Source organism: Phodopus roborovskii, unplaced genomic scaffold, assembly GCF_943737965.1.
Source record: "Phodopus roborovskii unplaced genomic scaffold, PHOROB, whole genome shotgun sequence".
NCBI lineage: Eukaryota > Metazoa > Chordata > Mammalia > Rodentia > Cricetidae > Phodopus > Phodopus roborovskii.
In genome coordinates, this window is record NW_026126540.1 from 27,813,077 (window position 1) to 27,840,437 (window position 27,361).

General features: G+C 44.8%; 6 non-coding genes and 1 pseudogene across 6 annotated transcripts; 2 read left to right on the plus strand and 5 right to left on the minus strand.

Moving 5' to 3' along the window:
* Positions 1–3,223: 3,223 nt before the first annotated feature.
* Positions 3,224–3,387, minus strand: LOC127233130 (U1 spliceosomal RNA). The gene has a single exon (XR_007835437.1). It is a non-coding gene; the product is annotated as a U1 spliceosomal RNA (small nuclear RNA).
* A 416-nt stretch (positions 3,388–3,803) lies between these two features.
* On the plus strand, positions 3,804–3,925 carry LOC127233143 (uncharacterized; annotated as a pseudogene).
* Positions 3,926–9,142: 5,217 nt separating this feature from the next.
* Trnan-guu (transfer RNA asparagine (anticodon GUU)) lies at positions 9,143–9,216 on the plus strand. The gene has a single exon. It is a non-coding gene; the product is annotated as a tRNA-Asn (tRNA).
* Positions 9,217–11,500: 2,284 nt separating this feature from the next.
* On the minus strand, positions 11,501–11,573 carry Trnak-cuu (transfer RNA lysine (anticodon CUU)). The gene has a single exon. It is a non-coding gene; the product is annotated as a tRNA-Lys (tRNA).
* Positions 11,574–12,260: 687 nt separating this feature from the next.
* Positions 12,261–12,332, minus strand: Trnah-gug (transfer RNA histidin (anticodon GUG)). Its single transcript has one exon. It is a non-coding gene; the product is annotated as a tRNA-His (tRNA).
* Positions 12,333–12,963: 631 nt separating this feature from the next.
* On the minus strand, positions 12,964–13,035 carry Trnag-ucc (transfer RNA glycine (anticodon UCC)). The gene has a single exon. It is a non-coding gene; the product is annotated as a tRNA-Gly (tRNA).
* A 1,565-nt stretch (positions 13,036–14,600) lies between these two features.
* On the minus strand, positions 14,601–14,672 carry Trnae-cuc (transfer RNA glutamic acid (anticodon CUC)). Its single transcript has one exon. It is a non-coding gene; the product is annotated as a tRNA-Glu (tRNA).
* Between the last annotated feature and the right edge of the window lie 12,689 nt (positions 14,673–27,361).

Genomic DNA, 27,361 nt, shown 5'->3' on the forward strand with positions numbered 1-27,361 from the left:
TATATATGAATAAAAATATGAGCCAAGTGGTGGCGGTGCACACCTTTCATCCCAGCACTCAGGAGGCAGAGGCAGACAGCTTTCTTTGACTTTGAGGACAGCCTGATCTATGGAGCGAGTTCCAGGACAGCCAGAGTTACACAGAGAAACCCTGTCTTGGAAAAAGCAACAACAACAACAAAAAGGTTCCCCACGTGGAAACTCCCCCTCCATTGCTGACCCACCTAATACAGTATAGGAAGTGGTGGAGGCCATTGTGGCTGCTAGAGGGCCAAGGAAGGCAGGAACTCACAAATCCTGCTCTTGGAGGTGGGGAAACGGCAAAAGACAAGAACACTAACGCCATCTATTGGAGGAGAAATGTCCTGAGGACAGGAAGGAGTGGCAGTCAGATGGCTGCAAGGAATCCTTCCTAGTTGGAGAGAGACTTGCTCTCATTTTCACAGATATAGATGAATTACAGACTGGATTGTGGCTAGTCCATTCCACAGCCCAGGAGTGACTAATTGGTGGGCACACTGTGTGGATTCCATGGTATAATTGTGAGCACTCTGGACTCTGAATCCAGCCATAACTACTATCTATGTATTTCTACATGCCCTTATCTTGCTGGAGAACACCTGGAACGTCCTAGCTTCCCAGTCTCTATATTGTGTCTCTTATGGTCCCTCTCTCATCCCAGCCTTCTCCTTGTCTCCTAGCACTGCCTGCCTATCTTCCTGCCTCTACTGGCTATTGGCCAAACAATGTTTTATTCATCAACCAATAAGAGAAACATCCCCCATCATCTTAAACCCTTCATCCAAGGTGTGAGTCCGGGTCAGCAAGGTTCCAGGTCCTGAACCAGTGCAGAAAGGTTGGAGAGGACAAAATTGTCCACACCGCACTAGGACTACCATGCCTGGGGCTCCCAGGTCCTCAACACCCACCAGACACAGAGCTCATTGAAACCCCTGATCTCTGTCCTCTGCACAGGTGAATTGTAGCAGGAAACATGGTCACAGCTGCCCTTTGATACCTGGGAGCAAGTTTTGAGATGCAGGCTGGAGCAGAGGCTACAGTTGCCCTTCTGCGGTTGACTTTGTTTCATGCCTGATCTTATTTTGTTGATTGTTTTCCAGTAATGCTGGGAGGACAGAGTCGAGGAACTTAGTCAGCAGGAGCTGGCTTTGGCCAAAGCTCAGGACAGAACATGGGAGCTGTTCAGAGGTCATCTGGGGGCAAAATCCTTGCTGGCTCCCCTGGCATCGCTAGGTAGGGAACCCACAAACTCCCACGTTCCCTCTGCAGGCAGCCCTGAGTGCCTTGTATGGAGAATGAGAGAACCATAGAAATATCAAACAACACAGTGACTGCACTCATGGATAATGGCATTTCTTAGGGGACAAGCGTTCAGGGGACTGTTGTTTTCATAATAAACTTGGGAGAAAAAAATTAGAGTGAATACAAACTCATTCCTTTGTATAGATGTAAGCATTAAACTTTGCAGTCACATCACTGTTTTTGATTGTCGGATTTGCATCTTAGGTATGACAGGTTTGGGACACACTGGCCCTAAACATGGCACTTTAGTACATTAATTGTATTTAGCAGAAGCTGGAAGGGCACCCACTCCTCCCCCGCATCCCCACAGGTGCCAAGATCCTCATGGGAGGGGTTCTGTTGTACAACTGTTCCTGGGAGGTTAAAATATTCCATATTGGAGGGACTCTCATTAACACACAGTGTTTAAGAGGAAGCAAAACAGTGTTCTAGAGGGAAATTAAGTCAGGGTGGTAAAAGGGAGATGAAGTGAAACATTGCATACAGCAAGGAAGTTCAAGAGTAAACAACTCACTAGCTTCAGGAAGTCACTGAAACTGACTGGATTCACAAGGGCCATCAGGAGCTGCCTGCAGACTGTGCAGTGCACTCCAGGTTCCCAGCCTTTGTGAGCTGTCATCCATGCTACGCTGGGCTTTGGGGTTGCAGCTGTCTTTTGAGTTTTCTGCTTCTGTGAGTAACCCCAGTGAAATTCACTGCTTCATGGATGACTGTCTTGGTGGAGTAAGATCTGCCTAACACTTTGATGGGAGAGTTTGACCTCTTCAAACCATCAGTTTAGCCTTATTCACAGTTATTAAGACAGGAGATGTGAGAAAACCAGTAAGAGCAGAAACATATGCTTTGAAAAGAGAATTGGAAACAAAGGCAACTTAGTCCCAGAATCACTATGCCACCATCCCACACTAAAAACAACCATGTATTTGTTTAAAACCAGAGGAAAATCCTATGACAGGTGAAAACTTGTTTCAAATATCGTCATGATTTACTGGTCTCCATGTTCCCACCACTTGAAATTACCGTTATAGATTGTAATCTGTTTTAAAGTTCTCTTCTTGTGCGAAAGTATATATACTCACTTATTGCATACAGTTGGAACAAATCAGGAAAAGCACACATAGGGCAAGTTGTTTCTTTGTAACGCCTTACGTTAACAATGTTTTTATTCACAGATGGCGCACAGAGACTTGAAGGCTCCCCACCCTCACCCCGAATGAACGTCATTAGGAAGGAGAACCCGGAGCCCACGGGAGCCCGCGGAACGGAGACCTAACCTTGAGCCGGGAGAATTAGGAGCGCTAGGAGAGCTTAGCCTGAAGTAAAGGAGCAAGCAGGACAGGGAGGTGCCACGGGACAGGGTGACTCGGGAACACGCCACCAAAAGGGCTCAGACACCAACAAGATCTATGTGCTCTGCGGAAGCGGGGATCTCGGGTCCTTTTGTCCCAGCGGACAAACTGCATACTAGGAGAGCCCGCGGGATGGGTGTGTGTGTGTAGTCTAGCAGATAACTGCAACGTGTCCTGTTCATTCGGGCATTCCAAAGGCAGGGACAGACCCGCGGCACGTTACACACCTTTGGAAGACCTGAAGGGCACATTCGGTCACTCTGGACGCGAGGCCTCAGAGGACAAACCATAAGTCTAAAATTTAGTGGCCGTTCGCCTATTTGAAGCAGAGCACCACGGTAAACTTGGCAAGTCTTCCTGGGAGTTCTATCTACAGGCCACTACTACTCACAAACACAGCACACTGCAATAATGACTACCTGAAACTAGCGGTAGGCTAAGTGACGCGAACACGCCAGGAGTAAAGGTGGGACGAAGTGTTAACGGGGAAAACAGTGCTCCAAGTAAGTAGGAGATCGGAAACGAGTGATCTTACTTTTGCACAACATTGTCAGGGGAGAGCGCGAACGCAGTCCCCCACTACCACAAATTATGCAGTCGAGTTTCCCGCATTTGGGGAAATCGCAGGGGTCAGCACACCCCAAGTGCAATGGGTGGGCCTCGCCCTGGGAAAACCACCTACTTGATCATGGTATCTCCCCTGCCAGGTAAGTATGCCTTCCGCAGCCGCAGACCCGGCCCAGCACCGCCCGCCCTGCGCTCTCAACACACGGTCACTCCGCCGCGCGCGCGCCGGGGCCTCCACGGACGCGCACCCCATTCCTGCGCTGCGCTCACACCCGCCGACCCGCGCTCCCTCCCACGACGCGCGCGAAATCCCTCGCGTTCCCGCAGCGCGTGCGGACGCGGCAGCCCCTGCGCGACCCTCATCTGCATAGATCGCGCCTATATCCGTGACATCAAGGATGACGTCTCCGTCCCCAGCCAACCAGTGCGTCCGTCCCCCGCCTGGGAGGCGGTGGTGTCACTCTGCCGGCCCCTTTTCTGCACCTCATCTGCATAGACCACGGCCCTCCCCTTCGCTCCCTTGGCTTGGTGAACTTGCTTTTTTCCCCCCTGGGTACACTGTGTTAACAGTCCTGGCTGTCCTGGAACTCACTCTGTAAGCCAGGCTGGCCTGCGATTTCCCCAAATGCGGGAAACTCGACTGCATAATTTGTGGTAGTGGGGGACTGCGTTCGCGCTCTCCCCTGACAATGTTGTGCAAAAGTAAGATCACTCGTTTCCGATCTCCTACTTACTTGGAGCACTGTTTTCCCCGTTAACACCTCGTCCCACCTTTACTCCTGGCGTGTTCGCGTCACTTAGCCTACCGCTAGTTTCAGGTAGTCATTATTGCAGTGTGCTGTGTTTGTGAGTAGTAGTGGCCTGTAGATAGAACTCCCAGGAAGACTTGCCAAGTTTACCGTGGTGCTCTGCTTCAAATAGGCGAACGGCCACTAAATTTTAGACTTATGGTTTGTCCTCTGAGGCCTCGCGTCCAGAGTGACCGAATGTGCCCTTCAGGTCTTCCAAAGGTGTGTAACGTGCCGCGGGTCTGTCCCTGCCTTTGGAATGCCCGAATGAACAGGACACGTTGCAGTTATCTGCTAGACTACACACACACACCCATCCCGCGGGCTCTCCTAGTATGCAGTTTGTCCGCTGGGACAAAAGGACCCGAGATCCCCGCTTCCGCAGAGCACATAGATCTTGTTGGTGTCTGAGCCCTTTTGGTGGCGTGTTCCCGAGTCACCCTGTCCCGTGGCACCTCCCTGTCCTGCTTGCTCCTTTACTTCAGGCTAAGCTCTCCTAGCGCTCCTAATTCTCCCGGCTCAAGGTTAGGTCTCCGTTCCGCGGGCTCCCGTGGGCTCCGGGTTCTCCTTCCTAATGACGTTCATTCGGGGTGAGGGTGGGGAGCCTTCAAGTCTCTGTGCGCCATCTGTGAATAAAAACATTGTTAACGTAAGGCGTTACAAAGAAACAACTTGCCCTATGTGTGCTTTTCCTGATTTGTTCCAACTGTATGCAATAAGTGAGTATATATACTTTCGCACAAGAAGAGAACTTTAAAACAGATTACAATCTATAACTCAAGGGGGAACCTCGGCACAGCAGGGACCTTCTCCTGGACCCAGGTTAGGCATAACCTACATCCAAACATGAGCGATCCTTTATTAAACGGGGAGGACAAGTTAAAGTGGCTGCTTTCTAACTCACTCAGAAAAACAGCAGCAAATGACCTTGCAGGTGTAATTTTTAAGAGGAAAAGGGGTGGTCTTGTTAGAATGGACTAGATGCAGTGGTAAAGGAGATAGGGGTCAAGTGAGAAGGGATAGAAATATTTGTCCTGGAGGGACAAAGGACTGCCTCAAGATAGAGGAGAGACAGGTGTGACACATAGGAAAATGAGAGTTTATAAAGGTAAAACAGGAACCCCTGTGTTAGGAAGAAGTGTTTCATCTTCATGCTAATTAGGTGAGCCAAAGGGGCCTTTGATAGCTGGACCTTAGTAGTCAGCCTCAGGAGGAGGAAGTGGCCAAATACGAGGACAGACCTTGGTGGCTAGCTCTGGGAATGTGATCTAATGGCTTTTAGCAAGGCAGGGGATAGGGAGAAGGGAGAAGGCCTGTGAGAGCCACATGCTCAAGTGGGCTAGTGTCCCATCAATAATGGTAGTATCAAGTGGCACAATATGGATGGCTTGTTATGGTCTCTATATTTCATGCACGTTCTTAAATTTTTTCAAGTTTTTTATAGATTTATTTATTTATTATGTGTACAGTGTTCTATTTGCCTGTATCCCTGCAGGCCAGAAGAAGGAACCATATCTCATTATGTATGGTTGTGAGCCATCATGTGGTTGCTGGGAATTGAACTCAGGACCTCTGGAAGAGCAATCAGTGCTCTTAACCTCTCCAGCCCTTCAAGATTTATTTTTTAACAGATTGATTTTGTATTTAAGTTATAGGACTGAGGGAGGAGGATATGTGCAGATGAGTATGGGTGCCCATGGAGGGCAGAGGTATTCATCCCCTTGCAGCCGGAGTTACAGGTGGTGTGAACCACCTGATATGGGGTCTAGGAACCAAATGTGGGGCCTCTCTAGAGCAGTACCTGCTCTTAACCACGAGTCATTTCTCCAGCCCCCAACCCCCCACTCCAAGATTTATTTTTAATTCTTTTGTGTCTGTGTAGCAGGTCAGGTATTCTCGGAGGTTAGATCCTCATTCTATGTGATTCAGTACCTTTTCTCAGTGCAGCATTTACATCTTACTTCCTCTACAGGTGGCTGGGGACCCCTGACTCTGCCTTCCTCTTCCCAGAATTCTCTCAATCTTACTCCACCTATGCTTCCTGCCTGGCTACAGAATTTTATTAAATGAAGTAACAAACCTTGGCAGTGTACAAGAGCATTATCCCACAGCATTTCCCCTTTGTTGTCTAATAAAAAGGAAGGTTTTAACCTTAATATAGTAAAACTATATGAAACAAAACAGTTACTAAGTAAGAATTACAATAACAATATCTGGGTGGTGGCATACACCTTTAATCCCAGCACTTGAGAGGCAGAGGCAGGCAGATCTTAGTGATAGTGTAGACCAGGCAAACATGGTCTACAAAGTGAGTTCAAGGACAGCCAGGACTGTTATACAGAGACACAGCCAGCACTGTTACACAGCAGGTCTGGAAAAACAAAGGCAAAACAAAACAAAATCCCTTTTTAAGCTTTTGTCAAGTTTTACCTGGAAATTCTTGCTTCATGTTGGGTGTTACATGTAGTGAAAGATAAGTTTCTGTCCTGCCCTGTTCCGACAGCAGGAAGTAAATTTAAGAATACAGTGCCCATTGGGCTGGAGAGATGGCTCAGCCATTAAAGGCTATGCTCACAAGCAAAAATATAAGAATACAGTGCCCACATTCCCAAAGAGGTTTGGTCATTCAATGGGTTATAAATATTTGTCATTGTTTATGGGGGTTACAAATTGTTATTGGTTAAGGTCAGGAAGAAAGTTAAACAAAGGAGATTAGATTCAGAGTTCTTGTTTTGTAAAGAAAAGAAGGGGGTTTATAGATATGATATAAAGGTAGATCATTGAATCTACTCTGAAAAGAAATAAGGGGATATAGAAATAGGATAAAAAAAAGTTTTTTGTAATGTTTTACGTGTAAAATCTTGCCTCGTGTTGGGCGCCACAATGTTTTCATTATAAAAGCCTGGAGGAAATAGTAAAAGAGCAGAGAGAAGAAGGAGCAAGACACAGCCACACCTTACTTCACTAACTTCCCAGCAGAAAATAGACTGAGCTCCTGTCTCCTTCCTTTTCACTTTCTGTCTGTCTATACAGACTTCCAGACCCCTATGGTTAACTAGTGGCTAGCTCTACCCGCTGATCTTCAGGCAAGCTTTATTTGTTAGAATACAAACAAGATATCATTACATAGAGGCATAGTGATTCTGAGCATGTTTTCTGGAGCCATGCCTCCTTGGTTTCAAGGTCCACATTTGAAATGCCATGTCAGTACATGTGACTGTCTCTGCCCGGTTTTCTCACAGGCCTCTGTGTTCACCAAAGCCCTCTGCTAAGCATGATATTTTCCTGAGATGGCCGAAATTCTGCCATCTTTCTGCTATTTCTTCTTTCAGTGCTTGGGATAGAATCTGCGCTGCTGGCTTCTGTCAGAAAGAGGCATTCTTGCCTAATCTTCTTTTACAGACAGCTACCTCCAGCAAGCAGGACATCTAGCTTCCTATTAACATCTATCCAGAACACTTACTAAACTCCCCACACTAGCTCCCAGGCTCTCTGCCCCCATTCACATATTCCTGTAACACACACTGGTTCTACACTCGTTTCCAGGCTGTTTTGGCTTGCACCCTTCTCTTCCCAAAGCTACCTGCCCTCTCTTACAATGGTCAAGGCTTTCTTTCCCTACTGTTTGCTGTTTTCCTCAGAGAGATAGCCACAGCAGTTTGAAATTCACCAATTGTTGTGCCAGGTTCAAAGAGCCCTAGACCAACCCAAGGAGCCAGACAATTCCGATGGAAATGCAAAGGTTTCTCTTTATTGTTCAAGCTGGCCAGCTTGGATCTCACTCAGTGGTGGGGAATGAGATGCCAACCAGTCATAAAGGGAAGCTTTTAAAGGGGGAAGACCATGAGGTTGAAGGCCACAAATTCCAGGGTTTCCATGGCTACAGAGATTTCTTAGTGTACAAGTTACAAAGTTTTCATACAAGGTAATTGAGAGACAAAGGGTATTTAGCAAAGGTGTTGTAACTGTCATCTGCTCAGGCAGATTAACAACACATCCTGGGGGCTGTGAGAGCTTATCTAGTCCCCTGTTTCTTTAAGGATATCTGGGGGATTTATGACTAGCAGGTCAGAGAGGCTACCTGGTTCCCAGTCTTCTTAATAGACAATGGGGTGGGTAGTGATGTTTATACAGTTGATGAACTCAGACTTCCCTCTTCTTGTGGGAACTGCTCGAGACTTCCTGTTCCATAGCCTAGAGTCCCTTTGCTTAGTTAGGGTCTTTTTATTTTTCTCATTACACCAATAAACCTTTCTATGCATAGAGTAGTCCAGTTCCATGGTTTCACTGAGCGCTCGCGTGCACCGTGAGCACTCATCCACTGAGCTGTGTCCAGCTCTGTTTTTCTCTCCTTTGACTTTGTGGTAGGGTGTTACTGAACCCCAGAGGGACCTTCAGTTCTTCCTGTAGTCCAAGCTGACCTTATGTGACCCTCTAGTCTCGGGCTGCCACAGTTGATGAAATAGTGGCCTGAATGAACAGGCTAGGCTTTTTGTTTTCAACACTCACAGTTCGCACAGCCGCTGGAGACCTGAGCATGAGGTCACTTTACCTCGAGAGGTGGAGAAATCGGGTTGTGTTTAATGCTCGTGGAGTCCCAGTTGAGGACCTCTGCCAGATTCCCAGACTCTAACAGCTCTGGGAATGTTAGTAAGAGCTGCTCAAAAAAAAAAAAAAAAAAGAAAAGAAAAGCAAGCTAGCAGGTCTCGGGCTTGCTTTTCTCATTCTGGAATCCCCCACCCTGACGTTTTCCTTTTGAAGCCACGTGGTGGAGTGTCTTCATGGGTCTTTCATCAGGTGCTAGGCGTGCTCTGGCAAAGGCGACCAAGTCCCAGGGCAAAGGCTGTGAGGACAATACCTGAGTGGGCAAGTAAGCGGCGGCTGTGACCAGCAGAGGGCGAGCGATTTTCGAGACTGAAAAGCTGGAGCCCGGTGATGGGAGGGAGGAACGAAGCTGACTTAGACTGACAAACACGCCTACTGGCCTCGGTGTGTGGCTTTAGTTTCTGGAATGCTGGGAATTGGGCAAGCCACAAAAATGGGGGTGGCCCGCCAGCCGCAAGCTCAAAGCTCATTCTAAGATTAGCAAATGAATTTATAAGCGGAGCCCTGCGTGTCTCTGTGGCGCAATCGGTTAGCGCGTTCGGCTGTTAACCGAAAGGTTGGTGGTTCGAGCCCACCCAGGGACGGTGCCTTTTGCCTAATTGGAATTCTCCTTTCTAGACATTTAAAATCAATTCCTGTTTATCATCCATGCTCATCGAGAGTCTTTGAATAGTATGATGCGATAACAAGACACAAATTCCATGAAAGCATGTAAACTGAATAATTCAGCAGAAATGTCTTTTCAGTAGTGCAGGTCTTGGGGCCTCAGGTCTTCAGAGCCATTTAACATTTGTTTCTCTGCGTCACAATTAATTTCATGCGTGTACACCATGCATTCTGGTCCTCAGTCCACTCCCATTTCCTTCAGACTGAGACTGAACAAATTACCCAATTCCCCCAACTGTGGAAGAGGGTTAGTAGGAACACTACCTTTACAAATCCACTCAACATTTGATGAGAAAAGCTTGAAAACCATTTGAGCACATAAATCAATGTTCATTAAATATTGGCCACTATAATTATTTGCAGTTGCAGCATCATTTTTTTTTCAATATTTACCTCAGCTTTATTCCCCTCCTCTCTTTTTTAAGGGGATAAATTTGTTCACCTCTCTCTCTCTCTCTAAGGTGGGGTTGCTCTCTTTTTATTTTGAGACAGTTTTATTAATTGCTAAGCCTGCGCTTAGACTAAATGTGTAGAGCAGGTAGGCCTTGATTGTGACTCTCATACCTCTGCTTCCAGAGGTAGCTGGAATTACAGACTTGCATGGCCAGGCCTGGCAACCCTCTGATATGAGTAAAGGCATTGTTGTGTTGCTCCCTAGTTGTTGAGAAAGAAAGAAAAACAGCAGCACAATGCCTTAGAGTGCCACCAGGTTAGAGGTGGTCTGACTAAAACACCTCAGGCAGGCTGTTCTATTAAGAGTAAGAAATCTGGGCATGATAGCACACACCTTTAATATAGCAGCACTCGGGAGGCAGAGACAGGCGCATCTCTGTGAGTTCCAGGCCAGCCTGGTCTACACAAAGACTGTCTCCAAGGGGAAGAAGAGTGAAAAATCTGCAGTTGTGGGTACTGAGGCCAGAGGATCAGGGCCAAACCCGGGCTACAGAGCCAGACCTGTCCAAAGACACACACTCTCCTTCCCGAACACGGAATCATATCTGTATCAGTTCCAATAGTTTACCAATTTTCTTTTTTAGCCCTGCCACCCACTCTCGCCCTACCGACAAAAAAAAAAAAAAAAAAAAAAAAAAAAAAAAAAAATTAAGATTTCCAACTGGGGAGGAGTCTGGCACAGGAGCAACTATTTCTCCAAGACTAGAATGAGCCTGGTCAAATCAGTGGAACTCTTGTCTCCAGCACATTGTAAAAAGCGTTTGGTAGGGTTGAAGGCTTAGCTTAGTGGGAGAACAAATTTGAAAGCCCTGGATTTGGTCTCCAAAACTCAAAAGAAGAACAAGCAAAAAGAAAAAAAGAAAGAAAGAAAAGAAAAGAAAAGTAGAACGGCTCTTACGTTTTCTCCGTGTTGTAGTGAACCAAGAAGACAACATGGTCTGACAACATTGTAGAAAATAGATACCATCTGATGCATGATTATTTGTTCTCTCTCGTGTCCCTTCGCAGAATTTCATTCAGTCTTCTACTTGTTCCCGCTGTTTTGAAATGAAATTTCTTAGTTTTACCCACCATGTGGAGTCCACAGTGGGCCCTTTCATTATAAGAATTTAAATTTCTTGGATATCTATTATTCCCAACGTGTATGAACCAGTAAAGATGTACATTTTCTTGCCAATACTAGCAATCTTCTGATATAAATAATTGCCTATTTTAAGTGATCCTCATTTTGGAATTGTTTTTCACTTACTTTTATGTATGAATAATTTAATTTCCCAAGGATCGGGGAACAAGTGTCCAGCTAAGGGTCTTCTTAAAGCAGGGTCGTGGGTGAGATGAAAGGATGTGACCTGCTCTGAGTTGCACAGCCTTTCCCGGCAGTTGGCAGGGCACAGGACTCCAGCTCGCCCGTGGCTTTGAAAGCGCTGGCTGCATTCTTCTCCTTTAACGTGTTTGGTGTATATGGGACGAAGTTTTGCAGATATTTATCTTATCATCGCCACCATCATCACTATTAATGGTTATTTTGTTGTTGGGTTTTCTATTGTTATTTTGTTACTTTTTTCAGACAAGCCTTTATGTACTCCAAACTGATTTTAGAAGCCCACCTGCCTTCACCTTCTAACGTCAGCTTACTATAATTTAAAACAGTGGCTCCAAAGAAATTTAGATTCTCATGGTTCTGTTTCCAGAGCTAAGGTGAGAATAAAAACATCAGGGGGAAGAGATTTTTAAAGCTGGAAAAGTAAGCGCCCAACGTGGGGCTCGAACCCACGACCCTGAGATTAAGAGTCTCATGCTCTACCGACTGAGCTAGCCGGGCGTTGGAAAGCTCCTTCATCCTACATTTATATAATGTTTATGACTAATGGCGCAATCACTCCGGTTACTCTTTTTTGGCATTAACAAAGTTAATAATCTATGAATTGATGTTTATATTAACAGCTTTTTCTGAAACTATTCGGAGGACCCTGAAGTTCGGAAAGTGGAGGGGACTACATAGCGCCAGATGGGCCTCTCTCTTTCCTCCAGTTCCTTCTGAGAGTCGCCTGAAGCCCGAGCTGGGTGTCTAGGGCGCGTGGCGCTGAGGACCAGAGCGCGGGGACGGGGAGGGCAGAAACTCGTGCTCCGAGAAGCCTGAGCTTTCGCGCTCATGCCTTTTGGCGGCTAGACCTCAGTGACGATGGCTCCGGCATGAGGGACCCTTACCGGGAAAACAGGTCCTGTTCACTCTTCTTCGGTGGAAGTTTCTTTTTAAACGCCAAGTTTGGCTGCCCGAGAATTAAGGCCAGCGCCATCCGGTGTAAACTCCACCGAGACACACTGGTTTAGCATTTGGTGTAGTATTTGCTGCAGAGGCAGGCGCTTGGCTCCCCAGGTGTTTCGTTTTCCGACCAGGGAAAAGGAGGGAAGGGTTCTTCCAGTTTAGGTTCTCCGCAAAGGCAAAATTGAAAGGTTGGTATTTTTTACACAGTAAGTAAAAGAGCTGCAAAGGGACGGTACTACTAAATGCCGTGACTCGGATTCGAACCGAGGTTGCTGCGGCCACAACGCAGAGTACTAACCACTATACGATCACGGCGAGCCACCGGATAAGCAGCGGACTTTGGCGTCAATTTAATGGCTTTTGAAGGATAGAAGATTGCCTGCGATACCTGATTAATTTACTGAGGTCTACATGATTGTAGTGTTAAATATCTGGCTTTGTAACCTTGTCGCTTCCCGCATGCTGGCGCGAGTGTCAGTTCCTCCATCTTCCAGGCCTCCTCCGACCTGGGATGAGAAACCGACGCCCGCCGCACCGGCCCACCTCTTCTTATTCCCCTCCAAAGGAGCAAGTCATCTTTGCAGGCAGCCCCAAACGATATTCCTATTTACACTCCAGACTGTGCTCTGGAATCAAGGATTTTGTTACAAGAATGGTGTAATTGGAAAAGGAGCAGAGCTGGCGAGCTGAAGAAAGAGCGAAGGAGCCCTTCTCCGGGCTGGTGTTTGCTGACCCCACTTACCAAGCTAAAAGACCCCACGCGTTCCCTCCCGAACCGAGTCAAAGAAGAGTAGCTCCACTTCAGGTACTTTCCTAAAGAGTTCCAAAAAGTTAATCTGTACTAAACGGGCCGTTGGGCAGGACCATATTATCCCTAGATAAACTTGGTGAACGAACTCCGAGGTTTGGAACCCAAGTGTCACCAGTGACGATTAAAAGTATCTGCTGCGTTGGCCGGGAATCGAACCCGGGTCAACTGCTTGGAAGGCAGCTATGCTCACCACTATACCACCAACGCTCGCTATGAGGCATTGCGACTGGTTTTTATATAAAGAGTACTCTACCAAGTTTTTTTTTTTTTTTTTTTTTTTTTTCCCAGCAAATTTCTTCGACTGGAAGAGAACAAAAATAAAAGAGAGAGAAATAAACTCCAAACTCTAGGATTCGTCCTGCTGAAATTATTATGATGGTTCTTGATTTCCAAGTTTAGAGAAAATTAATTAGTTCCTTTTACCGTTTGAAAGGGCACTTCTGGATCCAGGAAAAGGCCCTGTTGTGGGTGGCTTATGGGAGACTTTCTTTAGACATATGTTGCCGATCTGCTCACTTTCATCGGCTGGAATATGCCTTCTTCTCTTCTTTACAAAAGTACAGGATGTTATTGTGGCGTCTCGCTTTAATTTGTATTTATTTTATCACTATCGAAACTGATCATGTTCCGTGGTTTGGCAGTTATTTACACTAGTGATTCGCATTTACTGAGTTTTATGTTTTGCCTGGTTTTTCTATTCAGTGTTTATGTTTTCCTTACTGATTTATATCAGATCAGCATTTGCCTTTAAATAATAATTATGAGAATTTTTTAGATAGGCAGAAGTGTTCTTCTTTTATATTCTGAGGCTCGTAAGTTTCGTTATTTATGGTCCCTGCTTTGCTTCTATCTTGAAAAGGTCTCTCCAGCCAAAAATCTAGACGATCTTCATAATTGTTTTCTTGTAACTTTATAATGTTTGCGTTCTTATGCTTTAATGCTCGGTGGTATGAGATACCAGTTCCACAACTAGACATTTATCCTGTGGAAATACCTAAGGATGCACACAAAGATTCTACATGGAAACTCGTCAAAAAGTAAAACCACAAATTTAGTTGGGGCGGAGGGGCACTCTAAACGTCCAAGATTGTTTAAATTCAAACCATGTTTACTTTGTTGAGCATTGCTGGCGGAATATTACTTTCTGAAGAGCAATTGGTAACGTCTACCCACAAACAAACATAACTTCTGAACCAACATTTTACCCCTACGCTTTAAAAATCGCACATGTGCAAAATGGCATACGCATTAAATTATTAATGATAGCACTGCTTGGTAATGACACGGAGTTAGAAAACAGAACATAAACAAAACCCTAAGTCTTCATCAGTAGCAAGCTAGTTAATTATGGAATATTCAAAGGATTGAATGGTACATGTCATTAAAAACAAACAAACAAAAACAACAACAACAAAAACCTACTTCTAAAAAAGCCTTGTTAAATAAATCAGGCCCTGGGAGGCAGGTATGCAAATTTGAGGTCAACCTGATCTACAAAAAGAATTGTCAAGCCAAGAGGCAGATAAAGCGCCTCCGAAGTTGAGATTTACATTGATCACCTCAGTAGATTCGGAGGGAATGTGACATGGAAGTCAGGTTAATCAGCTGTGCGTTTTCGCAAATTTGAATCCTTTATGATTGAATTCTTTTTAAAAATTAAGTGGACGAATTTACCAAAGAATACTTTTGTCTTCTGGAAAGTGTCAGAAATGAGTTACCTTTTAAAGCTTTACGGCATGACTTCACTTTTTTCATTAAGGAAAAAAGTGCACTTCCCTGACCGGGAATCGAACCCGGGCCGCGGCGGTGAGAGCGCCGAATCCTAACCACTAGACCACCAGGGACGCTGGCTACAAATGCCTGTTAAGACCATATGACTCCAAGTAATTGTGAGCGTCCATTTCTCCATTGTTCTTTTGAAGTTTTAAGATTCTACATTCTCCTTATCGAGACAATTTCTTCAGCGCGTTTCTTCAAAATAGGAAATAGCGAAAGCGTTCTCAAGCCTGGCTCTTAAACCCTGAAGAGGATTGCGAACACAGGATCACAGTCCCAAGACCACAAAGAGACAAACCCCTGCAGAAAGACAGCTCCTCCCGAGAAAGTCCAGTCTCGGCCTAACAGGGGCTTTGCCAAAAGAACCACGAATTTTCCTGAGAGCTTATAAAGGGCATCGCGGGAGAAACCTAGGCTTTCCGTGGCTACCAGGCTTCAGCGCCCACCACAGACAGGCGATGCCGAGGTTGCAGAGAAATCCGCCTGCTGGTTGACGCGCAGAAGCCTCAGTTTAACTCACTGGGGCATCTCCCAGCTTAAAAAAAAAAAAAAAAAAAAAAGCCAAATCTGAGAGTGGGGAGGAAAAAATTGGCGTGCATTTCCAGATGAAGAAACCTTTTAAAGTTTCCTATTTCCTCCTACCCCATCAAGGCATTGCACTGAACATGGGGGAAAAGAGACACACGGACAGGCAGAGAGAGACACAGAAAGAAAGCAGACATGGCAAAATGTTGGCAACAAATAGAACCTTATACCCATTTTTCTGTAGGTTTGAAATTGTTTAAAACAAAAAATTTGACAAAAAAATTAAGCAATCAAAAACCTCACCTCTGGCCTTGTTTTTTGTTTGTGTTTCTGATGTGTGTGTGTGTGTGTGTGTGTGTGTGTGTGTGTGTACTAACCGTGATTTTAACTGTACACATCACTTCAACTAGAACATTTCAAAAGTATTTCCTTACATTTGAATGGAATATTATTATTATTATTATTATTATTATTATTATTATTATCTTACTTTCAAAGCCTTACCTAGAGTGAATAGACGTCTCTCTTGATAATGGATTATAAAGAAACAATTTAAAAACTCAATCTATCAACAGAACCTAACAGGAGTGGCCGGGCCAGAGGGGGATAGCAGGGGAGGTAGGATACAGGAATGTTTGACGAAAGGATGTCTTTCTGGCTGTTTTGCTTTGTTTTTAGTGAGTACGCTAAGATGTTAAGTATTAATCTTCCATTCATCCACTCTCCGCCTCCCTGTACGTGTAGACTCTGCTCAAGCCACAGTTTCTGCCGCGGCCTTCCCTGGCGCTGTCACAAATACTGACAAGCACCCTGAGGCGACTTTGTGAGTCCCTATCTGACAGGAAGTCCAGTGCGGGGACATCTCACCTAGGAAGTGAGTTAACAAGTCCCACCCTCTCCCATTCCTCTGCCGCTGCCTGGGACCCCCAGCTGCCTCCTCTTGCAGTCAAACCTCTAGACCACTGGGCTCCGACACCCTTCAGAGACTCTGCCACGGTGTCTGCCTGTCTCTGGTGCTGGCACCTGAACTCTCAGGAGACCTGGGCGTGCTGCTGCTTCTCTGTCTATCGGTTCGTGACATTAATAAAACTCTTCTAATGAGCTCCTTTATCCCCATTCATCTGTCTCAGTGTCTCTTGAACCCCTCCTATCCCAGACTTAACAGGTACCCAAACGTTGCACATTTATTTTCACAAAAACTCAGGAATCCTGTCCTGTCGCGGGGGAGCCTAACAGCCCTCTCGCTCTTCACTTCAGAAGTTTTCACTGGAGATCAGACAAAAACCCTAGGGAACTGGTAAAAGGAAACAGATTTATTTCTCTGCACTCGCAGCTGTTTCCTCTGTTTTGCAACATTTCCTGCTGCAGAGAAACCCCTTACCCGGGTTACATACTTAGTAAACAATTGCCAGGGAGAAGACTTTTAGTGGGGCTGCCTGAAAATTGTACAGGGGACTCCAGCGATCGTCACCCACGCGGGGCTTTTCAGTGACCCAAGAAACCCGAGTTCCTATATGTAACTCAAACTCTGGGTCAGCAATAGACTTGGGTGGAATTATTCCTTTGGTTTATCTCCAGAGCCTTACCTGGAGTGAATAGACATACGTTCAGTGTCCTCAAGAATTCATACAACACTTACAAGAAATAAAAAATTCTAAAGAAATAAGTCTTCGGAGGGTAAAGATGATCAAAATATATTGTATGAAAATTTTTAAATAGAAACAGCAAACAAAAATAGCGCAGACTGCTCTTCAAAAATGGCCTCTGATCAACAGAGCCTTTTCATCTATTACGCTGCCACCTGCTGGTGATTTTTGGCAACACATGAGAACCTAGGAAAAAAAAGTGTGTGCTCCGGGAATGGCACTTGTCCCGTTAGAAAATGGGTCTGGGCGGTCCCAAGGAAAAGATCACACAATCCAAAATATTTCGGCAAGACAAATAGTTTTCCTTCCCGTGAAGGTGCGTGCCTATGTCAAATCAAGCAGGGAAACACCCTCAGCGGGGTCCCCATGTCTCTCAAACTGAGACCATTGCTACCTTAAAGCCTCGCAGTTGCTAAACTGAATTCATTCCCAGCACCCAGTGTCCCTGAGTATGTATTCTGATTTCAAGAAGTGTTGACTCTGGAGAAATTAGAATTTCTGCCAAACCGTTTCTTTATAATTTAATTTTGTTTTATGAAGTGTCAATATATTACCCTTTAGTAGAAAAGACCCTTCATTTCCCACACCACCTGTCTCAACATCAGAGAACAGGACAAGTCTCCTCCTCTTCCTGGCACCGAAGATAAGAGTGGGATGATGGTGTTTCTTTTTCTTTTTCTTTTCTTTTTTCCTTTTTTGTCAAGCGTTTGTAAATTGTGCCTGAATACAGATCAATGATACAAAGAATTTTACTTAAACTGTCCCCATCTGGTGAAAACAAGCCAATAAACCTGTGAGTACACAGGAATGAACCAGAGAAGATTAAGTCAAGCGCACCCTGGACATTGTGTATAAAGGAAACAGAAGACTGAAAGGTAGAGAGAAGGACTCAAACCAGCCAGAAGTAAGGGTCTCTCTGGGCTCTCTGCCCCTTTACCCCCCTCCAAGTTCAGATTTGGAGCCTAAGGAAGCTGGCAACTTAGACGGCCAGCATTTGGGACATGGAGGCAGGAGTATTAGTTCAAAATCATCTCAGATACAGGGGAGTTCAAAACCTGGCTGAATAAGACGCTGTCTACAAAAACAAAACATAAATAAACAAATAAATACGTTAAAAAAAATCTCTGGACTGCTTTTGGTAGCTCATACCTCTAACCCTGGCACTTGGGAAGTAGATCAGAAGTTCAAGGCCAGCCTTCACTACACGAGCCCCTGTGTAAATAAATATCTGAAACTAAAGCCTACTATATCAAGCCAGAGGGACAGGAGAGAGGTCGCCTTGAAAGACAGAGTACTGTCGAATAATAATAGCTCTGTTCCAGCCAAGACCACAGAAATAAACAGTGGCTCACTGTACTCTGAGACTGAAACCGGTGCCCCTACTTCTGCCCTCAGCAGCTCTCAGAGGAAATGGTCCTTCCTGCTCAGATGACACCAGAGAAAACTTAAAACATGAACTTGAATTTTCAGCAAAGTTCATTGATAAGGAAAAAAACTTCACCTGGGTAGTGGTGGCACACACCTTTAATCCCAGCACTTGGGAGGCAGAGGCAAACAGGTCTCTGTGAGTTTGAGGCCAGCTTGGACAGGGCTACACAAAGAAACTCAGTCTCAAAAAACCAAGGAGGGGGTGGGGGAGAGAATAAGCTGAGGAAATGCAAGCAGTTGAAAAGACCCTGTATAAAGCAGAGGTGATACTCGGGAAGCAGAAAATTAGTTTCTTCTCCAGGTCTGGAGTCTTAAGGCCTGTAATAATCTTACTCCTCTACTTTAGGGATGGTCAGTTTGAAGACAGATAGGATGGTTGGTTGGCCCAGAACTGCCTCCAACTGTCAAGCCAGTCCATCAGCAGGAGGCATATAGTGGGAGACAAAATTGTCTCAGTGGGCTTTGTCTCAAGTCAGGAGAGTAAGGAAGAAAATTCTCCATCTTTATTGCTAATTACTTGCAAATTTGACATATGTATTATGCATTACTTATATTTATATACAGAAATATATTAAACATATAATTATAAATAAATAATACTGTTTATTACTTTGTTATTTATTATTTATCTATGGCCCTCTTCCTATCTGCCTAACTTCTGGTCTCTCAATCTGGCTCCTTCTTTGGCCTCTACAGGCACAAGTAGTGCACAGAAATACCCTCAGGTAAAACACACATGCATATAAAATAAAAATTAATAAATAAGATCTCAAAGGAGTAAAAAAAGAAGTCTGAAGTGAAGGGAGGGATTTGGATAAAATAATCCCCCAAATTTGATGAAGAGCCAAACCTACAGATGTAAAAACACAGCAAACAATGCCAAGGCATGTCCTAGAAGCTGCTGGAAGTTACAATAAGAAGAAAGGAGGAAAAAGCAAAGGATGCTGAAATTAAGGACAGGAAAATGGTTTGAATGACAGTGGATTTCTCATTAGAAGGTACAAATCTTTCTAAAGTTCTGCAGGGCTCTCAAACCAGAGTAAATATACCCCTCAAGAATGATGGGGACAGGGATGCTGGAGAGATGGTTCAGTGGTAAAAATGCCTCCTACTCTTCTAAAAATCTGCCAGTTCACAACCAACTGTAACTCCAGCTCCAGCTCCAGGGAATTCTGCCCTCTTCTGGCCTCCAAGGGTTGTAGGGAGTAAGGTTTTTCCTCTTGCCACTGGTTTGGTCCTGCTGCCCCTGCGCCTGTCCCAATTAACACACAGAGATTCTGTATTTGATATAATGCTGTTGGCCAGGTATTTGCTTTTTATTGGCTAGTTTTGTCTTAAGTATTAACCCATTTCTGTTGATTTATGTATTTTCACGTGCTTTTATCTTACCAGAGAGCCTGCTGGTGTCCTGCTCTCTCCAGACTCCCCATCTTGACACCTCCGTTTTACTTTTTTTTTCCTCTTTGTTTTTTAGTCCCGCCTATCTTGCTTTTTCTATTGGCCAACAGTGTTTTATTTATTAACCAGTATGAGAAACATATATACAGAATGACATCTCCCATCAAAGGGTAGCACACTCATGTGCTCAGACCCATACACAGATAGACACACATACACATAAATAAAAATAGAAATGAATCTTTATTCAAATGACCAACAAGAACATGAAAACATTAGCCACAGGGAAATAAAAACAAAACCACATTTAAGGCAGCATTTATACCTGTCTTAGTATCCTATTGCTGTAAGAAGACATCATGACCATAGCAACTTGTATAAAGAAGAACATTTAATTGGGGCTGGCTTACAGTTCAGAAGTCCAGTCCATTATCATCATGGTGAGAAACAGAGTGGTGTGCAGGCAGACACGGTGCTGGAGAAGGATCTAAGAGTTCTACATCTGGATTGGCAGGCAGCAGGAAGAGAGAGAGAATCACTGGGCCTGGCTTGAGCTTCTAAAACTTCAAAGCCAAACCTCCAGTGACACAGTTCCTCCAACAAGGCCATACCTACTTTAACAAGGTCACATGCCCTAATCCTTTCAAATAATGCCACTCCCTATGAGCCTATGGGGGCCATTTTCATCCAGATCATCACAACTATCAGCTGTAGATGGCTATAAATTAAAAAAAAATAGGAAAGAGAAAGTGATAAGCAATTGGACCCTTGGGACCTACTCGTAGAAATATAGAACAGTGCAGCTGCTATGGGAAAAAATGGGAGCTCTTCCATGAGGTAAGTATAGAATATGACTCAGTAACTCCACTCCTGGGAATAAACCCCAAAGAACTAAAAGCAAGTAAATACATATTTGTATATGAATGCTACCTGGAGCATGTAGAGATATGTGAAATATGGATACCTCCAGATCTCCGTAAACGTAGAAACAAATGAAGGGATAAAATGGCACCTGAGAGGGTCTGCTGTTGTAGCTCAGCAGTAGAGTCCTTCATGGGCTTTGTCTCTAACACTGAAGAAAACTTTCTCCAAGAGAACTATGAATTCTAGCGTTCATGAAGCCAGCCTTCAGCGTCTAGTGATCCATGAATATGTTACTCACTTATAAAAAGGAACAAAACACAAATACGTGCTACAAATACTTCACCCTATAGCTGGATTTGGGGGCTCATGTCTGAAATCCCAGCACTTAGAAGGCAGAGGCAGGAGCATCAGGAGTTCAAGGGCAGCCTGGGCTATGTGACACTTTGTTTCAAAAACGTCTCAAACCAGCCACCTTTAATCGTAACCCTGGGGGAGGCGAGCAGATCTCTGTGAGTTCAAGGCCAGTCTGGTCTCTATCAGCAGTCCTATGCCAGCCTGGGCTACATGGGAAGACCCTATCTACATCACAAACAAACAAAACAAAAGCCGTCAAGAAGTTAGACATGAAGGTCATGCACTGGATAACTTCATGTATTTGACACGTCCAGAGTGAGTTTGTAGGGACCGAAAGTCTGGTAGTCGTCAGAGCTTGTGGAATGGCTGTTTAGCAGGTTCAGAGTTTCTTTTTGGGGTAGTGAAAACATATAACTAGATGGTTGCACAGTATCTTTAATGTATTAAACATACCGTTGTTTTCTGACACAGGTTTCTATTGTGGTTAAATAAGGATCAGGAGAAACAAATAGGCAGCATAGATGTTTATTTGGGGAGAAATAACTTACAGCATAGACAGATGAACACCAGCAGGTTCCTGGACCCAAGGGTGCCTCCGGATGCTCTCCTGTCACCGTGCTGCAAGATAGCTGTCCCAGGGGCCTCCTGCCCAGGTAATGTCCACCCTTGTCCTCACCCCCACTGGGTGTGGTCAGTGCCACAGGTGCAGACAAAGTGAATATCTCACTACAGGTTTCTCTGTGCAGCCCAGGATATTCTGGAACTCCATCTATAGACCATGCTGGCCTCCAGCTCATAGAGATCTGCCTGCCTGTGTCCTGGGATCAAAGGCACTGAAAAATATACTGTTTTTTGTTTGTTCGATGTTTTGTTGGTTTTGTTTTGGAGACAGAGTCTCATGTCGCCCAGCCTGGCCTTAAACTGACCATGAAGCCAGGTCATTACCTTAACTCCTGGTCCTACTACCTTTATCTCCAGGGTACTAGGATTTCAGGCTTGAGCCACCATGCTTAACTCAAGATCTTGTGTTTAAGGCCAGCTTGGACTACACAGAGAAACCCAGGTTCAAAAAGGTTAAAAAAAAAAAAGCCTTTAAGAAAATGCTGGAGAGATGTCTCAGTGGCTAAGAGCATACTAGAGAACCTGAGTTCAGTCTACAACACTCACCTCAGGCCCTCACAGACACTCCCTTTTTCCCCCTCCCTCCCTCACTCATTCATTCACTCCCTCCCTCCCTCCCTCACTCACTCATTCACTCACCCACTCCCTCCCTCCCTCCTTCATTCATTCACTCATTCATTCACTCCCTCCCTCACTCATTCACTCCCTCCCTACCTCACTCACTCACTCACCCACTCCCTCCCTCACTCCCTCACTCATTCATTCACTCCCTCACTCATTCACTCACTCACTCACTCCCTCCCTCCCTCACTCATTCACTCCCTCCCTCCCTCACCCACTCCCTCCCTCACTCCCTCACTCATTCATTCACTCCCTCACTCATTCATTCATTCACTCACTCCCTCACTCACTCACTCATTCACTCCCTCCCTCCCTCACTCATTCTCTCACCCACTCCCTCCCTCACTCATTCACTCATTCATTCACTCCCTCCCTCACTCATTCACTCCCTCCCTCCCTCACCCACTCCCTCCCTCAGTCCCTCACTCATTCACTCACTCCCTCCCTCCCTCACTCATTCACTCCCTCCCTCCCTCACTCATTCACTCACCCACTCCCTCCCTCACTCATTCACTCATTCATTCACTCCCTCCCTCCCTCCCTCACTCATTCACTCACCCACTCCCTCCCTCAGTCCCTCACTCATTCATCACTCCCTCACTCATTCATTCACTCCCTCCCTCCCTCACTCACTCATTCACTCACCCACTCCCTCCCTCCCTCCTTCATTCATTCACTCCCTCACTCACTCCCTCACTCATTCACTCCCTCACTCATTCACTCCCTCACTCATTCATTCACTCCCTCCCTCACTCACTCACTCACTCATTCCCTCCCTCCCTCATTCCCTCCCTCACCACAGGCCCTCATGGCCACTTTTATTGCCAGTCCTAGGAGGATGAGGATAGTTACCCTTTTTTGGCTTCTGTTCTTCTGCACATGTATATACTCTCACTATGAAACCCAGGCTGACCACTATGTAGACCAGGCTGTCCCCAAATTCACAGATATCTACCTGCCTTTGCCTCCCTAGTCTTGGGATTAAAGGTGTTCACCATCATGCCGATAAAAATAAATCTTTAAAAAATGAAAATGAATCGTGATGCAGAGGCAGGTGGATCTCTGTGAGCTCCAGTCCAGCCTGGTCTACAGAGTGAGTTTCAGGACAGGCTCCAAAGCTACAGAGAACCCTGTCTCAAAAAAAACAACCAAACAAAAAAGAATAAAAGCAGCCATCACTTGCTGGCCACCCCATTTATGCTATCATATTGTCCTGCATAGTGATGCTCATCTTAACTTAATCACCCATAGTGCTGCCTACCAATACTCCTGTGTGCACCATCCTCTTGGGCCAGTGGTCTAACCATACAGATGGTTTCTAATCTCCGAATCTGAGTCTCCTCCCCAGGGATTCTGGTTCAACTGGTGTGGGTACAATCTGAGTGTGGGCACCTCTGAAGCTCCCCAGCTGCTTGCCATGCACCCCAGGCTTTACTGAGGCTATTTCAGGCCAGCAGGGCCTGCATCCCAAGGATGCTGTGTTACTTTTGTCTTACATTCAGCTGTTACTCCTAATCTGAGCAGATTCAGTCTTCGTGGAAAGACTGTCCAAGCCTAGAGGGCCTTAACTGTTTCATATTTCTAGCTACTCTTATATGCCTGGCTAATACTTGAAGGCCCCTTTTAGGCCCAATAGCTGAGAAAGTCCTTGTGTTGTGCCAAGATTCAAGTTTAATTTAAGATAATGCAATCCAAATTTAAGGTGGAATGGGGAAGGAAATAAAATCTAACATTTAATGAGAAGGCACTAAACAGCAGTGGCCAAAGCACAGGCCTAGTAACACTATACCTGACTAGCAGTAAGTGCTCAGGGATAGGAAATGACAGAACCTTAGTACTTTAGCTATCAACCCTGGGGGCATTAGTCTCCTGTAGTAAATTTCCTGTCAGTCTGAATTATTTTATCTTGTAGATTATAAAAATGTATGTCCAGGGCCAGAGGGATGGCTCAGCTGGGTGAAGGGTACTTTCAGGTCAGGCCAAGCCTGGCAGCCTGAGTTTGATCCTAATTAAAAATTTTTGAGTTACCTGTGACATGTCTTTGATCCTAGTACTTGGCAGGTGGAAGGAGGTGGCTCCTTGCGTTTGAGGCCAGCTGGTCTATAAAAAAAAAAAAAAAAATCTCTAGAGCCAAGTGGTGGTGTATTCCTTTAATCCCAGCACTCAGGAGGCAGAGGCAGGTGGATCTCTGTTGAGTTTCAAGACCAGCCTGATCTACAGAGACCAGGACAGCCAGGGCTACAAGGAGGAACCTTGTCTCAAAAAACTAAGAGAGGGGAGAGAGAGAGAAGAGGGGAGAGAGAGAAGAGAGCTCTCTAAGCCACCCAGTGCTACATAGTGAGATCCTGTTTTTAATAAAAATATTTTAAAAATATACATCAAGACTCTCCAGCATAGTCCGGGGATATAGTTCAGTGGCAGAGTGCTGGGCTAGCATATGTGAGGTCCTAGATTTGATGCCTAACTCTAGAGAGCAAACAGTCCTTGTTCACACAGATAAACACTGGGGAAGCCAGGAATGTTAAACTTGAAGGCATCCTTCAAAGGAAGCAGTGTTTAACATTCTTCCTCCTGGAATGCTGGGAATGGACGTAGTTTACAGCCTGGTAATCCTGTGCTCTCTGGTGAGCCAGGCTCTGCCCATGACTTCCAGAAATGGACCCTTTCTCCCTAAAACCCTGACCATTACTTCTAGGCCATGGAACTCATCTATGTTATTTGTGCTCTACAGCAACCTAGTGACTTCAGTATTATCGTAGAGCCAGGCCAATCCTGACTCCCACAGGGATTATGTTTACATCAGTCATCTCCCTAGACCCTCAACGTGAGTACTGCTTCAAAGCCAACAAGATATAATCTCTACTGTATATCAATAAAATAAAATAAAATCGAGCAACTAGACCCAACCAAGTGTTGATTCGTTGACCTATATCATGGACTCTCATCACCTGTATCCAAGGCCCTAAAGTGTCCACACATTGAGAAGCTGTCGTCCTATGTAATTTAAACTAAACGTCACCTAACCCCACCTAATGTCCAAGATCATATGAATTCTGCTGAGATGAGGAGACAGAGGAAACACCAGTATTGTAAAGATCATTGGCTCCCAGCATGATGTCCCTTGACTAATCCCATTAGTCCAGGATGTGCAGCAGAAGGATCAGGAATCCAAGGTTATCTTCAGTGAGTTTCAGGCTAGCCTGAGCTAGATGAGACCCTGTCTAAAAAAGTTGAAAGAAAGGAAGGGAGAGAGGAAGGAAGATACTAAAAAGACAATTTACACTTACTAGGTTTTCGACTCACGTTAGCAACTAAGTCCCCTTTTCTACTAAAATAATATTCCATGGTATAAAACACCTCAAAGCAGAGTTGTGTGGTTAGACTGGTATCGTGGTTAAATAAGGATCAGGATAAACAAATAGGCCGAATAGATGTTTATTCAGGGAGAAATAACTTACAACCTAGACAGATGAACACCAGGAAATTCAACCCGATCCTCTCCTGTCCGAGTCACGCCAGCAAGAGAGCTTTTTTCGGCTCTCCCTCTGACTTCCTTCCACAGGTCACTTCCGCCCATGGCTCCACCCCCCAAGGAATATCTCACTACAGACTGGGGTATACGATATCCCCAAACTCTAAGCACCATGTGTATAAAAGACAGCATCTATAGGGGAAGGGTTAAGATTCATCCTTGTGTATTTTCGATCTTTAGAGGCTCTGAGAGAAGCCGACCATATGAATGAAAAGAAGTTAAACACCACTCATATAAAATACTTGGAAGGTCCTCTTAGCTCCTCAGAAATGGGTTTTTCTAGTACTGAAGCGAGTGTTGGGGTAGGAGCCTCAGATCAGTCCACCTGTCTTTACACGGTCAGACAGAGGCCTTCACGGGGGCCCGGGGAATCTCTGGGAGCCTGAGCTGGAGTTGGAGCTGGAGTTGCAGACTTCTCATTGATTTGGGCCTTGCCCTTTGGTTGGCAAGAGTCTGAAACCCTTAACCTTGCAGCCATGAATCCACTTCCAAGAACAAGATGACTAGTGTTCTGTGCTGCTTTACAAACAAACTTTGTGGCAACATCTGTTTGTTGTTGTTGTTTTGTTCTTTTTTTTTTAAGATTTTATTTATTATGAATACAGTGTTCTGTCCAAATGTAGAGGGTATCAGATCTCATAGATGGTTGTGAGCCATTCTATGGTTGCTGGGAATTGAACTCAGGGCCTCTGGAAGAGCAGCCAGTGCTCTTAACCTCCGAGCCATCTCTCCAACCTGTTGTTTTGTTCTTCAACCTATAGAAGAGATCAAATATATAACAAAACTCTACGAAAACAATCTTAAGCTAATAAAAATAGTATAAAGCTGGTTATGGGCCAAAGGTCATCCTCCTCTATTCAGGAAATTTGAAGTCAGCCTGAACCACATAATACTGCTTTTTTTTAAAAAAAAGTATAACTGACTATTTTATTATATTCTCCTGAGAACTTCTAAACAGTTAAAACAGAAGGGGGAAGAAGGGAAGTTCTGTGTTTCTCTTTTTGTTTGTTTTGAGACACGATCTTACATGTAGACCAGGCTGGCAGAGAAGTGACAGGCTATGATTAAAGATGTGTGCCACCACACTTGGATTTCTCATTTTTAAAAAAAGTGTTTTTTAAGTATGTGAGTGGTTTGCATGCCTGGTGCCTTTGGAGGTCAGAAAAGAGCGCTGGATCCCCTGAAACAAGTTTTGAATGTTGTGAGCCACCCACCATGTGGGTGCTTGGAATTGAATGCCAGGTTCTGTCCAAATATATAAATGTTTTTTGATACACACACACACATACACACCAAGCTATCAAAAGGCAGCTATTATATAGAGAGTTTGTCAAGTGGGCCCTTATAACAGTGAGACCCCACTGCTAGGTTCATCCAACATGAATTTTAAAGAGGCTTATTATTTTTTTTTATGTCACGTTTTCTTTAAAAGTTTACTAACTTTAAAATTTGTTAAATTTAAATTTTTTAAAAATGCCATTTATTTATTTTGAAATAGGGTGTCACTTTGTAGCCCAGACTGGTTACTAATTTGTAGTGATCCTCCTGCCTCAGCCTCCTGAATGCTGGGATTTGTTTTTACCATCTGACACAAAATAAATGATGCATCAGTCTGATTTTTCTATTTATGCAACAAGTGAGAGGTTCAGGAATGCAAATCACAGGAAGGCCTCAGAACTCTGTTTATCTCCTCTACCACAGGTGTGCTGGAGACTAGCTACCCAGTCTCCCCCTTTTTGCTCCATAGTGATTGGTTTTTCTCTTGGCC